Source organism: Myotis davidii, unplaced genomic scaffold (genome assembly GCF_000327345.1).
Source record: "Myotis davidii unplaced genomic scaffold, ASM32734v1 scaffold745, whole genome shotgun sequence".
NCBI lineage: Eukaryota > Metazoa > Chordata > Mammalia > Chiroptera > Vespertilionidae > Myotis > Myotis davidii.
The window spans coordinates 998,856-1,010,573 of record NW_006297146.1 but is presented as its reverse complement, the minus strand read 5'-3'; the positions used below and the strand labels follow the sequence as shown (position 1 = coordinate 1,010,573).

Below are 11,718 nucleotides of genomic sequence, written 5' to 3'. Positions count from 1 at the left end.
AAAAAACTTTATAAAGTAATATGTCAATCAATATAGGCTTGATAGACTATGACTACAAACAAACAAACCTCAAAATGTCAGTAGCTTAACAGAAAAGATGATTATTTCTTGTTCATCCCACATATTCAACCTGGCTCAGCAGAGGGTTAAGCTCATAGTCACTCAGAGTCTCAGGCTGATGGAGGCTTTATGCCAACACAACTTCCACAATCCATGAAACAGTGGGACAATGAAGTACATAGTATACCATCTTTTAAAGCTTCCATTTAAAAATCAAACACCTAACTCTGTTCACATTCCATTAGGCAAAGCAAGTCACATGGTCAAATGTATAGAGAAGTACAGTCTTACCATGTAACTGGAAGGTGGAAAACTGGAAATATTTAATGGCTCCTATAACTACTACAGATAGATATTACCCTAATTCTTCAAATGAGGAAGCTGAGACTCAGAGAGGTATTTAAACCTTGATAGATGAATCAAAAATGTATTCATCAGTACATCTTCCTGAAGGTGACATTATGACCATGACTCTGGTGATGGGGGTAGTGAGAAGAGAAATGAAGCAGTGATATGATCTCTAAGAAGCCAAGCGGACAGCCTCACTGTGTCTCATCCTGTTCTATCCCAGAATCACTACCATCAGGGGCAGAGTATGGTACCAAGCCAGACAAGGGCAAATATCCTAGTCCTTCTGTTGTTCCTTGTGCTGACTAGAACCTTCCCTACATGGATAAGATTGGACTGACACTGGCCAGAGAGTAAGTTTCTATACATGCACTAAAAGTTCCCACTATCTTATATCTTCCAGGTGTTCAAGATGTGGTTAACAGGGGGAAAAAATAAGCTCACATAATCCAGTTGGCCGTGCCAAGTTTCTTAACTTTGATCTTGGCATATTCAGAAAGCTTGTCAAGGCAAAGGAGACACAAACTGAGAGAGCTCTCAAGCCCATAATGTCCAAACACCAGAAAAGGGGCCACCTTGTTCTCTTCGGTCCTCAAGACATTCCTATGAGGTAGATTTTCCAACCTTTAATGTGCGGAATATTCCCTGCCTCCCTCCCATACCAACTTGATGACACATGCACCTCCCCCTGCCAGTATCCCACATCTACTGTCAGACTCCCTTCCCTGCCCTTCATGCTACACGTGTCCAGCCTCTGCCAGCTCTGTCCATCCCTCTGCAGGCACAGCAATCCGACTGAGATTAGCTCCCTTTGGCACGGAAGGAGTCAATACCAGGGTTCTTTATTTATGTTTTATTTCTTCCCAGGAATGGGGCAGTGGTTAAGAAGAAGGGGAGGGAAGGCCCAGAAAAGAAGCTGCAGTGGGCCAGAGATTGGGGGCAGAAATGTCTCCATAATTTCAACTGCTTTGCAACCACAGTGTTTCTAGATGAGCCCCCCTGGGGTGAAAGGTCTAGGCTTTCCTGGGGATGGGAGTTTGTAACTTTAATTATGTCTTGAACCACTTGATTGTGTTCATCCTGAAACTTCCAGCAAGGAAAAAAAATGTGGTTTTCATTACAGTGTCACTGAGGGACTTGTGCTGGGGTTGGGATCATTAAAATGAAAACACTGATGAGTAAGCCATGGCATTTTGTCTCCAAGACTTACGTCCTTCCTCCACCCCTAGCCCTGTACTTTATTTTGAGACAGGCTTAAAATAGTCTATAAAATATGGAGCTCATTATCCCATCTAACAGATTTCATTTGGTCTGAACATAGATTAAAAGCCCCATGCCAATTCTTCCTCCTTGGCTGGGTTTAGAAGGCAGTCTGCCTTTGCCCTGGGCTGGGTTCTTTAGAGGGCGATCTGCAATAGACTGGGAGAGCCAGGAGGTGCCACTTCCAACTCTCCTCCGTTTCTTTTTCATGATAATAACAAGGGAGGACGGAGAAAGAAATACAATCCTGCTTTTGGGCTTCTTAGAAATTTTGCCTGGAGCCTTCAAACGCCAAATCTAAACTAGACACCCTTCAAACCCATAAATTCTCCAGTCTGCCCATTCTTCCACATGCAATGATGCATCAGGGCTGCTGAGCACGTAAAAGGGGCAGGCCTGAGGTGAAACCACAGGGGAATGTAATGGATAGAAGCCTCAACTAGGAGTTTTTGTGCCCTGGCTTCATATGTAGGCTCGGCCAACAACTAGCTGCATGACTTTAGAAAGTGAAATCATCTCTTTGAGCTCAGTTTCCTCACCTCTTAAATGAGAGATCTCTTCCAGCTGTGTGTTTTTCTTCTTTTGCTGGGGGTAAAGTTATGGAGGCAAATAAAATGCTAAATAAAAACCTCTTCTTACCACTAATCTTGTTTGACCCAATGCCGTCTCTCCAACCAGTAAATTCATTTTTATCTGATAAAGCCCAGCCTTCTCTGATTACACCTACACTCTGAATCACTACCGTGTTTGCACTGCATCTTCTCTCACCCTAAATGCCCTTTCCCTGCTCTATTTAAATCCTTTAAAATCCAAATACTCACAAGGACAGTATGCTTGATAGAAAATACGCGCTGATGGCTTGATTTATCAGTTTTTAACACAGTCCAGGCTCAGATGTTGTCTCTTATCCAAGGGTTTCCCTCAGGGCCCAGCATAGGGTTTTGTATGAGTAAGGAGGAGGAACTGATCTCTTGATTATACTAACAGGCTCCTGGTTCCTCACTTATTAACAGTCCCCTCTGAGCAGCTGAATGGCAGAATATCCAGGTGACAGACCTCCCCCTTGCCTGTAGTTATGGGTTTATGGGGGTCCTCCCTGAGTCCCCTCAATTATCTCACCTATTTAAAGAGAATAACACCTCCTACATCACAAAGCTGTTGGAGGCTTGAATGAAGCAAGTAAGGACCTATCCAAAGTCATGATCTATCCCACCTCTCAGGTCTTAGCCCAGGACACTGCCTACTCCTTTGCTTAAGAGTATGAAAGCTATCTGAATTACATTTCCTCAATTTTTTTTGCCTTTTTTCTATTTAAAAATAGCTCTCTAAGCACCCCTTTCTTCCTTCCTTCCAACAAAGGAAGCACTCTCCCTCCTCCAGTCTACCACTTCTATCTGCATTCTTTATTCAACCCATCCCTACATCCTCCAGGTCATTGTGACACTTTACAGCACTTATCACAACCTCTTATTATATGACATGTGCATTGTCGGCCTCACTCATTAGAATGGAAACTTCATGAAGATTTCATGCCTTATTCATGCTGTAACACCACCAAATAGAACTGGAAGAAACTATTGGTGCTCAATGTGTATTTATTGAATGAATTAATAAATCCATTTCTGTTCATCACTTTCAAAGTTCTCGCTGTCATTAGCCTCCTCCCCTAGCCTCAAACACATTCAGTTTCCCTTGTTTCTTTAAAAAAATGTATTTTTTAAAATTGATTTGAGGGAAAGAAAGGGAGAGGGAAAGATAAAAATATCAATGAGAGAGAAACATCGATCGGCTGCCTCCTGCATGTTCTGTACAGGGGATCAAGCCTGCAACTGGTAATCAAACCATGACCTTCTGGTTCAAGGGCTCACTCTCAACCCATGAGCCACACCAGCCAGGCCAGGCCTCCCTTCTTTAATAAAACCATCTTGCCCCTAATGTCCCACCAACCACCATTCTATTTTACCATGCATTTTCTGACATATTTCTCAAACAAACAATATGTGCTTGATGCTGCCTCACCCTCACCACCTCCTACCACCGCAATCTGGTTTTTCCTCTACGAGGATGCTGAAACAATGCTGTGAGTAGTCATCAATGCCTTCTGTCACCAAACCCATCAACCTTGCCCCATGTCCCTACAGATGGGGATCCCTAACTGTCCCTTCTCTACTTTCATGAATTTATTATAGCCCACTCTCCTCCTACCCTTAGGAATACGCTTCCCATTCCTTTGATTCTGTCCCCTAGTGTCCACACTTTCTAAGATCAGTCTATACTAGTCACATTTTCCCCTGTAGTGTCTTCCTGAGCTATTATCTCCTACCCTAACTGCTCTGTAGAAACAGCCACACTTCAATTGCATGAAGGAATTGGGCTTTTGGTTCTGCCATTACAACACATTATGCTTCTTTGTAGTCCCAGCACCTTCTCTACAGCCTGATATGTGGAAACTGCTCAATACATTTTTATAAGAGAATGCTACTATCCTGCCATCATTTGCCTTTAACCTGACATGTAAGCAAGACTCTTCATAAGGTGGCCTCAATTTGTCCTCGCAAACTTAACTCTGACCACACAGGCACTCTAGACAGTCTATACTCCCCAACTTCCCTCCTCATCATTAAGCACTACTAAAGCTTAATTCAGTTCTTCCCTCTTTATTCTACCTGCCATTGCATTATTTACTGTGTTATTTGTCCTTGTCTGTTTCCCCCACTAGACTTTAAAGCTTCATGAAGACTGTCTTCTTCAGAACTGTATTCCCAGAGTCTTGAATAAGGCATAGCATATAGTCGATCCTTAGAAGATATTTGTTGAATGAGTGGGCATTCACACCTTCATTCAGACCCAAATATCTATCCTTCTTGTGAATTCATAGCATTCATTTAGCAATTTAACATGAAATAATATCTTGTGGGGTCACATAGATATACCGTAGGTGTTGTAGGTATATTATTTTGCAGGTATTGTCCACACAGAACCATGAAACTAGAAGGAATCCTTATAAGTAATCCATCATTTGATAGAGGGGCCAACAGAGACTCAGAGAAGTTGCTGCTAGTTGTTGATCTTTTAGGAGTTTGAATTGTGAGCTCACTGAAGGCAGGAATCCTACTCCTTAAACACCCCCTGTTATGTCTGGGCACTTAGTGGATACTATTACTACTGCCACTAATAATGACACTATTTATTGCCTTGACAATTTCTTTGATAACAAGCCACCTCTATCCATAAGGTGAAGAGCAAACCCATCATTTACACTGGAATCTGGTTGGCTTCCTGACCACCCAGGGACACAGCTGCCCAACTACCCCGCTGCCCCACTGCCCGTGGCTCTAAGCAATGGCTGAATATGCGACAACAGAAGGCCAGGCCCTGGGAGGCCAAGCCACACCCAGAGAAGTGCTGCTTTACTGTTCTCACATCACAGTAACCTCCAGCCCCCTGATGGAAACACCACACCAGGACCTCACAGAGCAGCTATCGGTGTCCTTCCCCCAGGACTTGGCCTAGATATATCTTGTCTAGTGATCTCACACCACAGACAAGACATCCCACTGATATGCTCTACTCTCTGCTGACAGGGAAATGGGCAGACACCCCAGTTTAACATGCATGCTGGAGAGAGAGAACGATGAAGGATGGGGATTCCCCCCCCCCCCACTGTCACCTCCCCTGGATGACAGCAGGTATCAGAGAGAACTCGTCCCAGATGGAGTCAGGGGTCCTGGACTGACTCTTCTCCCAGCAGCTCTGTAACTCTGGTACAGTATTTAACATCTACAAACCTGTTTTCTATCTGTGAAATGGGAGCTAAAGTAACCAATCTCAAAGAGACACAATGTGGACCAAAAGGGATAAGACATTGGAATTATCAAATCATTACAGTTATCTTTTTTCCTCTCCTTAACAAGTCAATGATAATCAGTACCTTTTCTTCATTCCCTGGAGAGTTCAGACACTCTATTAACCAAAGTTATGTATTGGTTTTCCTATTAGAATACAAACTCCATGTCTAGGTGAGACTACAAAGGGATGGTGGTACAAGAACATGCCCTCATGGAAGCTCTACTTTCAATGGAGGGAAAGGGTCCCCTAAAAGCAAATAAGCTCCTAAAAGCAGCAGCTGCCTGGAAGGACAGCACACACTTACTGAGCACGTTTCGGTTCCAGGCACTGACCACACATATTAACTCTTTCAATGCCCACAACAACCCCCATGAGATGTGTCCTATTACTACCCACAGTAGCACACTGAGAATCATGGAACACCGGCCTTGCACCAAAGTGCCCACAGGTCTCTGAAGAGAACCAGGTATAATTATCTAGTGAACTTTTTCCAGAGGACATGGGGGTTTTGAAGTTTGGAAAGGGTAGGATGTGGATTAACCGTAAAAGGGGAAACTTCAAGCATTTCAAGTGGAAGCACAGAAAATATGAAGGTTGCTGGGGAGGCACTAATGTGGAACAACAGGGGATTATTCTGGGATAGTGTTTCAAGCTGTGTTCAACCTGTTTATTGGACAAGAGGCCTGGTTCCTTTAGAAAAGTACTTGTGCCAAAAGTCAATTAAATAACTCTAAGAGATACCTCTTTGTGACTTAAAAAGCTAAATTAAAGTAACTTCTTTATTTATTATATGAATATTCAGCTCAAATGGGAACGTGATTACAACCTAACTTCTTCTAGTTAGGAGATTCCCAAGACAGGAGAGCCATCCGATGCACTTTTCATACACATACTGCACGCTCTTCTTTCCTTTTTCCTACTGACCACAGGAGGGGAGGAACAAGTCAGGACAGCTGGCTCAAAGAAGCCACGCATCATGCAGGCGCATATATGCAACAGCTAACAAGAGCAGGACAACCTAAACTAAGATGGGTATCCAGCCTGGTAGTCCATGGCAGGCTAGGAAATGGACTAAGCAGAGATACCAAGTCTGACCCAGTCAGCACCAGAGCTGAGCAGCAAGCAAGCCAAAGGCAGGGCATCTGTCAGTGACAGGAAACCAGGGACCAGGAAAAAGGCTTTAGGCATGGGAAGGAAGAGACCAAAGATCATGGTGCTCTGAGAGCTACGGCCGTGAGGGCCAGTTGCCTCCTGACCCTGCACTGCCCCTGGGCAGCCAATCCTTGGATTCAAACCTTTGGAAGATTTGAAGGTTGAGGCACAGAGAATGGCCACACAGGGAGAGGTGAACTTCAGTGAGAAACACAAGTGGATTCCTGGCTGAAGAAGAGCCCAACACCATGAAGGCTTGATGTGAGTTCCTGTCCTCACCGCCCATCTATCCAGAAGGGAAAAGGGGTTTTTCTTTCTCTAGTTGGAACCTGAACACAGACAGTGCCCACCTACTGAAGTTATACTAAGAAGGTAAGGAAAGCTGTTTTGTTGTTGTTTGACATCGTCTCAATCTCCAGAGCCCTAGGCAGCCTGAACAGAGAGGGACAAACCCAAGGCAAGCTGGGGCCAGGCAACATCCTGGGGCACAGGTAAATTTTTCTCTGGAAATATAAAGTTAGGCAGTGATAGAAAATGGTTGAAGTTTCTGAAGAAAGTTCCATAAATCATAGACAAAGGATTGTGTTCTTTTACATTTTGTTTCTTAGTGCAGTCCTATGTTCATGCCTGTGTTTATTATTCTCATACAGTGACTGATCTCTCATTTATTTTCTTACTTTGCTGAAGAGTCATTTTGCCTCTACTCTCTGACATCCAGGGAAAAGGATGGCATGGAGCACTTCTCAGCCTGCGCTGTCATTAGGATCGGCCTCAGAGCTCTTTAAACATGCCAGTCTCCAGCCTTCTTTCCAGCAACTCTAATGTAATTGGCTGAGAGATGTGAGGAGGGAGGAACTGGACATTGTGCTAAGAGCTCCCAGATGTATCTAATACTGTACATCCTAGAGATGAGAACCAGTGGTTTCTAACCCAGAATCCAAAGCTCTTTGTGGTAGCTACAGGAATGTAGACGAAGAACCAAGGAGAAATTAGCAGCCTTAAGTCTATGTTGTAAATTCAACATATCACTTAAGTTTTCCACAGTCATTTTTGTACTTCTGTCCCCATTTCACCTTATTCACAGACCTCCTGCAGTTATTTCCTTTATAATGTTTTAATTCAACTCCATTTTTTACTTAAATTTCTTTTTAAAATAAACTAGTAGAATGGGGCTGATAGGCAGGAGCAAAAGAAGAGAAGACTGGCTCCTAGGAAGAAAATGCACTCACTCAGAGTCAGAAGTCAGGGAAGTCAGGAAGGGGCAGACTGGCTCAGGGCGGGAAACCCCGGATCCACATGGCAAAGTTGGCCCACACATAGGGGTGAGAAGCGATGGAGGCTTGGCAATGGTTTAGAGAGAGGTCCTCAAACTACGGCCCGCGGGCCACATGCAAATACAAATATTGTATTTGTTCCCGTTTTGTTTTTTTACTTCAAAATAAGGTATGTGCAGTGTGCATAGGAATTTGCTCATAGTTTTTTTTTTAACTATAGTCCGGCCCTCCAACGGTCTGAGGGACAGTGAACTGGCCCCCTGTTTAAAAAGTTTGAGGACCCCTGGTTTAGAGAATAAGAGAGGAATGCCAGGGAAGGGCGTTACAGGCAGTGTGGAGCTGTGCCTTTAAAGGAGCCCTAGGGGCAGAAGGAGAGAAAGGACTGAAGGAACAGTGAGGCTGGAGGAGGTGGCCATCTGGGGACCAGAGATGAAGGCAGGGCAGAGTGAGGCCCAGGTAGGGCTGGTGGAAAGGAAAAGACAGGCAAAGAGGTGGGAATGAGGGGAGATCTGAGGGAAGGGTGGGCCTGCACTGGATGGGATGGGATGGGATGGGATGGGATGGGGGCAGGGGGTAGACAGCTCAGCAGGCAGGTCAGATTGTTCTTCAGACAGTGCCAGGCAGTGACCAGCAGGAGAACCCCCAGCAACCCCCTGCAAACTGCCTGAACATACATCATGCACTATGAGGGGCGGAGGTTCCCACACCTGGGAAACACTGCCGGACACATTATAAATAAAGAACAACAGTATTTTCACTCTTCCCCTTTCACTACCATAAAAACAGGTGAACAAAGAAATATAAACCTCCACCTCACTTGTCAGGTTCCCATGGATACACCAAAACTCAACAACAAAAAGCAATGTTACTTCTCTTCTCTCATACACCACTCATATGTCGCATCTTTCTTCTGATGGACAATCCCACCATAGGAACCATCTCCGTAGTCACTGTAACAAATACCCAGCAGAGTGGCAAACGCCCAGCAACAAACACTGTAAAAACAGCATCTGCTATTAATGAAATAAGTCATGTTTCTGTGCAAGCTGGCAGTTCATTACCATATAAATCCTTACATATCGTTAACTACAGTCCTGGAAAACAATCCCTTTGCTTTGGGGGGAGACAAAAGATTGGTTTGCAATCACCAAGCATACACTGTCATCCCTTCATAAAGTTTATTTCTGCTCTATGATGTGTTCTAATGCATTTTCCTAGGTGTGTCAAACCACAGATCCATTTATCCCCCAGTCGTAGCCAAGGGAATGACTCAGGCTGGTGCACAGCTTGTCGATTATTTCAGCTTCCTGGGCTAAACTCATCATTTCCCACTTCTACTCATTTCTTATTCCCTCCTCACTTTCTTGAGGCTGTTACTTTCAAGATGACATGAGGCATGACAATGTCTGGGTGAAATAACATAAAACCCTAAAACAGATGAAGGGAGCTAAATTCTGTTACTCTAAAGAGAGATATAAGAGGATTTTGTTCACTGCCCGGAAGGATCGGTTCATCACTTATCCATTCATTCAACAAATATTTATGAGCATCTCCCATGAGCTAGCTCAGTCTAGCATACCATGTTAAAGCATGCCATTGTCTATACAATGTTAGCTAACATTAGTTACTAAAGGGAAGGCGCTATATCCAAAAATGCTGCTTGAACATGGATGTGGGTGTGCACACATGTACAAGTGTAATACTGTGATGCCCATTAATCAGACTGGGCAATATAATCAACACCCAATCCCCCGGAAATAAGTTGCCCTACACAGTCAGAAACTGTTAGTCTAAAGCCTCACATTAAAGAAAACCTTAGAGACACTGTTTATGGAAGACCATCAGCTTTCCAGTTACAGCTGCACATGATAACAAAACCTGCATGGAAGAACACAATTCTGGCAACCAACTCTGCTTAATCAAGGAGACAGCTTAATCCTTCAACCCATAAATTCATTAACCTGACATTTCTAAGAATGCCTGACACTTTTACAAACACTAACACAATTTCCCCCAAATTCTACAATATAGATATTGTCGTTAATATTCCCATTTTTCAGTTTAACAAACTGAGGGTCAGTTTGAGGGTAAATCATTTATTCAAGCGTACTTAGAAAGTAATGGAGCCAAAACTTAAACCTTGGTTTCTAAGTCATGGACTCAGGCATTTTCTAAAAAATAAAACTTAATTATTGGTAGTATAGCTTATGCATTAACACCTAGTTTCTTCTTATAGTTAGCATCATATGTCAGTTGGAATCTTGTTTTAATTCATGTAAGTATAAATTATCTCTCAGCCTCTAACACAGTGGTTCTCAACCTTCCTAATGCCGCGACCCTTTAATACAATTCCTCATGTTGTGGTGACCCCCAATTTCATTGTTACAAATTGAACATAATTAAAGCATAGTGATTAATCACAAAAACAATATGTAATTACATATGTGTTTTCCGATGGTCTTAGGAGACCTTTGTGAAAGGGTCGTTGGAGCCCCAAAGGGGTCGCGACCCACAGATTGAGAACCGCTGCTCTAACAATTCTTAATTATTCTTAATTGGGCTTTTCTCAGCTCCTGGTGATCACATACCACCTGTTCCTATCTGTCCTGAAATGTTTGTGGGAGAATAAAAATTAATTGTCTTGGTAATGAAAACTAACATTTAAGAGGCATTTTCTTCATGCCAGGCACTAGGATAAGCATCTCACTGAACCCCTATAGCAACTTTCTGAGTTCGTGCTACCCTTATCACCACCATCCCCTTCTCTAATGGAAGAAAGGAGCACAGAGAGGTTAAGAACTGGCCTGAGCTCACACAGATAAGAGGGATTCACACCTGTGGTCTCCTTTCCCCTTCCCCGGGGCTATGATTTCCACCCGTTCGAAGTTCTGGCTCTCTTCCTAACATTCTCATCTCATCTCAAGTCGGAGCTCCCGCTGGCCTGTTTCTCAATACTAGGGAGAGACTGCTTTTCACATGTGCTGGTTCGGTTTCCTCCATCTTTGATTTCTCCTCGATAAGAGCCCTGCTCTGTGCAGCTCTCTGCTTCCAGCTGGTACTGACCTCCTGGCACACCTGAGCCCGTTCCCGATGGAGATGAACGCACACTGGGGTAGGCAGCAGGGCTTCCCCAGCACCATCTTTTCCGTCAGCAGTTTGATCTCATTCTCATCAAAACCTCTTAAAGGAGCCAAAGCTTTTTAAAAATAACACTAAACATTTTGTTAAACCAATGGCTTTTCCTTATAATGCAATGTCTGGATTTGTGTCACATGACCAGGACATTTAAGTGGCATTAATATTTTATGGTGGACTGTCTTAAGGTCAAGTTAATCTGAAGAATAAAACGGAACTTTCCCTTCCCTTTCCACTAACTGCAAGTGCTGCACCGGCTCTCCCCACAGACAACCCACAAAGGGAGCTGTCCTCAGGACAGGTGCTGTAGCTCCAGATGCTGAGAGGCGTGGGAGGAGGAAAGAACACTTACAGAGCACCTACTGTGCACCAGTCATTATGCTGTGTGTTTTACAGGTATGAGGTAAATAATAAGTCCACAACAACCCCAGCAGAGAGGTCTTACCATGCCCATTTACAGATGGGGAAACCAGCTCAGAAAGGCCACCTCAGTCAGGCGGGGGTCACAGAGGTGGGGAGCCGCAGAACTGAGATGTGAGCCTGTGTTGGTTTGCCCCCAGCAGCTTGCTGCAGGGACCCTTCTCCTTGCTGCACTGCTTCTCAGGGTTCTGTCGGCAGCCCTGCGAGACAGGGCTTACCT

The 11,718-nt window shown here is 44.0% G+C and overlaps 1 protein-coding gene across 1 annotated transcript in view; it reads right to left on the bottom strand.

The window, feature by feature from the left end:
* Window positions 1–11,718, bottom strand: part of LOC102761822 (kalirin) — a gene marked incomplete at its 3' end in the record, with an annotated part of 239,793 nt that overhangs the window by 227,445 nt on the left and 630 nt on the right. The window lies entirely within an intron of this gene.